At 46.2% G+C, this 4,892-nt stretch overlaps 1 non-coding gene across 1 annotated transcript; it reads left to right on the top strand.

Moving 5' to 3' along the window:
* The first annotated feature begins 4,721 nt into the window (after window positions 1-4,721).
* On the top strand, window positions 4,722-4,803 carry trnas-uga (transfer RNA serine (anticodon UGA)). The gene has a single exon. It is a non-coding gene; the product is annotated as a tRNA-Ser (tRNA).
* Window positions 4,804-4,892: the final 89 nt, after the last annotated feature.

Below are 4,892 nucleotides of genomic sequence, written 5' to 3'. Positions count from 1 at the left end.
TGATTGCCAGACAGGTTATGAATGCTGCTCGGAGATGGGAAGGTGTCGGCCTTTGAAGAAGGGTTGTATAGAAGGCTGGGCAATCTGGGATTATTTGATAGGAAATGGGGCAAATATCTGGCCTTTTTGGAAGGCTTTCGGGGAGGGGTAGTGGAGAGGGATCTCTAGTTTTAAATGTGTGTGTGAAACTTTATTGTTATTTGAAAGTCTACTTTTTACTTTTTGTGTTTTTTATGTTTCTAAATAATGTCTATATTAATGACAAAGTCTATGGTAACTCAGATAACTGCTCTCAGAATGCTATTGAGTTGGCACAAAGGGGACCTACACAATATTAGGCAAATGGTTTTAATGTTTACATTTACATTCATGCATTTGGCATATGCTTTTATCCAAATCAACTTACAGTGTACTTATTACAGGGACAATTCCCCCGGAGCAACCTGGAGTTAAGTGCTTTGCTCAAAGACACAATGGTGGTGGCTCTGGGGATACCTTGCATAATTTCACAAATTTATCTTAGAGAAAAGCCATTGCAGCACAACTTTGAATGAATCAATCTTTGGATAGAAGAGCCATCTTTGTTCGGACTTGTTGGTCCAGTATATCCCACAGGTGCTCAATCGGATTGAGATCTGGTTAATTTGGAGGCCAGGGCAACACCTTGAACTCTTCATCATGTTCCTCAAACTATTCCTGAACAATGTGTGCAGTGTGGCAGGGTGCATTATCATGCTGAAAGATGGCACTGCCATCAGGGAATACCACTGCCATGAAGGGGTGTACCTGGTCTGCAATGATGTTTAGGTAGATGGCACATGTCAAATTGACGTCCATATGAATGATCAGACTCAGAGTTTCCCAGCAGAACATTGCTCAGAGCATCACACTCCCTCCACTGGCTTGTTATCTTCCTACAGTGCATCCTGGTTCCATCACTTCACTAGATAAATGGCACACACATACACGGCCGTCCACGTGATGTAAAAGAAAACAGCACTCATTAGACAAGACAAACTTTTTACACTGCTCCAAGGTCCAGTTCCAACGCTCACATGCCCATTGTAGGCACTTTCAATGGTGGACAGGGGTCATCATGGGAACTCTGACCAGTTTGCAGCAATGCAGCCCCATAAACAGCAGGGTGTGATGAACTATGTTGTGACACATTCCTCCCGTAACCATCATTAAACTTTTCTGTGACTTGTGCCATAGTAGAACTTGTGTCAGTTCAGACCAGACGGGATAGCCTTCGTTGCCCTCGTACATCAATGAGCCTTGGGTGCCTGACATCCTGTCACCGGTTTATGGTTGTCTCTCCTCAGCCCACTATCGTTAGGTACTCAGATACTGACCGGGAGTACCCCACAACCTTGCCATTTCAGAGATAAGCTGAGCCAGTCATATGACCATATAAATTTGTCCCTCATCAAAGTCGATCATGCCTTTACTCCTTCCCATTTCTCCAGCATTCATCACATTGACTTAATTACTTCATGATTGTGAAGTAATTAAGTCAATGTGCTCACTATCCTCTGCAGGGCTTTGCGGTCCGAAACGGTGCAAGTCCCAAACCAGGCAGTGATGCAGCTGCTCAGGATGCTCTCAATAGTCCCTCTATAGAATGTAGTGAGGATGGGGGGTGGGAGATGTGCTTTCCTCAGCCTTCGAAGAAAGTAGAGACGCTGCTAGGCTTTCTTGGTGGTAGAGCTGGTGTTGAGGGACCAGGTGAGGTTCTCCACCAGGTGAACACCAAGGAATTTGGTGCTCTTGACGATCTCCACAGAGGAGCCGTCGATGTTCAGCGGAGTATGTTCACCTTGTGCTCTCCTAAAGTCAACAACCATCTCTTTTGTTTTGTCGACATTCAGGGACAGGTTGTTGGCTCTACACCAGTCCGTCAGCCGCTGCACCTCCTCTCTGTATGCTGACTCGTCGTTCTTGCTGATGAGACCCACCACGGTCGTGTCATCGGTGAACTTGATGATGTGGTTCGAGCTGTGCATTGCTGCACAGTTGTAAGTCAGCAGAGTGAACAGCAGTGGACTGAGCACACAGCCCTGGGGGGCCCCAGTGCTCAGTGTGGTGGTGGTGGAGATGCTGTTCCCGATCCGGACTGACTGAGGTCTCCCAGTCAGGAAGTCCAGGATCCAGTTGCAGAGGGAGGTGTCCAGGCCCAGTAGGTTCAGCTTTCCAATCAGGTGCTGGGGAATGATTGTGTTGAATGCTGAGCTGAAATCTATGAACAGCATTCGAATGTATGAGTCCTTATTGTCTAGGTGGGTGAAGGCCAGATGGAGGGTTGTGGCGATGGCATCGTCCGTTGAACGGTTTGGACGATACGCAAACTGCAGTGGGTCTAGTGAGGGGGCAGCTGAGTCTTAATCTGCCTCATGACGAGCCTCTCGAAGCACTTCATGATGATGGGTGTAAGTGCGAAGGAACGGTAGTCGTTGAGGCAGGACACTGAAGACTTCTTTGGCATGGGGATGATGGTGGTGGCCTTGAAGCATGTTGGAACGACGGCGCTGCTCAGTGAGATGTTGAAGATGTCGGTAAGAACATCTGCTAGCTGGTCTGCACATCCTCTGAGCACTCTGCCAGGAATGTTGTCTGGTCCAGCAGCCTTCCGTGGGTTGACTCTACGTAGAGTTTTCCTCACATCTGCCGTGGTAAGATGGAGCACCTGGTTGTTGGGAGGAGGGGTGGTCTTCCACCACGTCATTCTGCACTTCAAACCGAGCGTAGAAGTCGTTCAGTGCATCTGGAAGGGAGGCATCTTTGTCAAAGGCAACTGATGTTGTCCTGTAGTTGGTGATGGCCTGGATGCCCTGCTACATGCGCCGCGTGTCACCGCTGTCCTGGAAGTGACTATGGATTCTCTGGGCGTGTGCGCGATTTGCCTCTCTGATTTCCCGTGACAGTTTGGCCCTAGCTGTTCTTAGGGCTGCCTTATCGCCTGCTCTGAAGGCGGAGTCTCAGGACCTCAGCAGCGTGCGCACCTCCGCAGTCATCCACGGCTTCTAGTTGGAGCGTGTGGTGATGGTCTTGGAGAAAGTGACATCATCAATGCACTTGCTGATGTAGCTGGTCACTGATGCTGTGTATTCCTCCAAGTTGGTAGAATCGCCATATGTTGCAGCCTCCCTGAACATGTGCCAGTCAGTACACTCAAAACAGTCCTGAAGAGCAGAGATGGCTCCTGCTGGCCAGGTTTTCACCTGCTAATGAAGCGGTTTTGTGCATCTGACGAGCAGTCTGTATGCTGGAATTAACATAACAGAGATGTGGTCTGAGTAGCCGAGGTGGGGGCGGGGCTCCGCCCGGTACGCGCCTGGGATGTTTGTGTACTCTGTGTTGTGGCCACAGCAACCCTGGTTCGAATCCCGGTCATGGCAGTATTTTCTGGCCCTATCTTACACCACTCACCCTGCCCACTACCTTTTTAAACTGTTGCCTTCTGGCCGGTGCTTCAGAGCTCTGAACACCAGAACCGTCAGACACAGGAACAGTTTTTTCCCTCAGGCCATCCATCTAATGAACAATTAAATTGCCCCATTGAGCAATAATTATGTGCAATACACTGTTTAATTTTAATTTTAATTTATATTATCCAACATATCCACTTCTGCCATTACTTACATTGCTCTGTACAAAATATACAGTTTTTTGTTCTTTATATAACAGATTGTATTAGATTTGCACTACGTGTGTGTATGTGGGTATGTATGAAGGTGAGTGTATGTACGTGTATGTATAATTATTTATTTTGTGTTCATTTCTGTTTTTAATTACCTATGTCTTGCTGCTGTTTTTTGGTATTGTTTGTATTGTTGTAGACTGGAAGCTCCTGTCACCTAGACAAATTCCTTGTATGTGTAAGCATACTTGGCAATAAAGCTGATTCTGATTTGTACAAGCTTTTTTCAATTTCCCTTCCTGACCCGCATCTAGTTTAGAGCCTGAAGTGGGCAATGTTCTAAAAGGCACAAGTCATCTCTTTATCTGTACGTACACTTCAGGCATAAGGATCTGTGGCTTTGGTACCCCCGATGACTTAAAGGCCTTAACTAGCCCGCTCAAGAGTCACTGCATTATGTTGAGTAGAGAAACATGTGTATCAGAACTATGAAAGTTTGCATTTCTGCTGCCGTTTTGGAAGATGACTGCTTTTTTCCAAGATTTGTAATCATTCCTACCTGCCAAGAGCAGCTCAACGTTCTCAATGCTTATTGATTCTAGACTTCACTGCAAATTGTCTTAAGGTTAAAATGGGTCATGCATTTTTTGGCATTACTTCCTTTATCTGCCAGGGGGTTGTAACAAGTAGCATATTCCTGGATTGCTCAGTCAGTAGAGAATCAGACTATTAATCTTTGGGTTCTGGTATCAAGTCCCTGTTTGGGTGATTGCCTGTCTATTTGTAATGAGGCTAAAATAGCTACAAATCTCTCATACGAAATGACCAACTGTTTGCTCTTTTCGATGTGATTAACCTACAAAAGTTGTTACATGCCTGTTTAATTACTTCACCGTTGGATTAAGGTTTAGCCACCTGGAAGACTAGGTGGCAATCTTACCCGGGAAGTGAGAGCGAACTGGCAGAGGTTCTGCTTTGAAAGTACCACTGTCAGGCTTTGCCTAGCCATAAAGTGCTGCCCTTTGAATGTGCCCTATTGATAAAAGGAATGCTAAAATTATGCATTTCTTTATTCTTTCAAGTAGGTGTGGCCGAGTGGTTAAGTTGATGGACTTGAAATCCATTGGGCTCTCCCCACGCAGGTTCAAACCCTGCCAACTGCGTTTGAAAATTGCTGTTGGTTTGTTTTCCATTCTTGATTTTCAGTGGGTGTCATTGAGATTCATAAATGATGTCTTTGGCCCTATCTTTG

Source organism: Xyrauchen texanus, chromosome 28, assembly GCF_025860055.1.
Source record: "Xyrauchen texanus isolate HMW12.3.18 chromosome 28, RBS_HiC_50CHRs, whole genome shotgun sequence".
Lineage (NCBI taxonomy): Eukaryota > Metazoa > Chordata > Actinopteri > Cypriniformes > Catostomidae > Xyrauchen > Xyrauchen texanus.
Note: the sequence above shows the minus strand (reverse complement) of the source record. Positions and strands in the feature narration are given on the sequence as shown.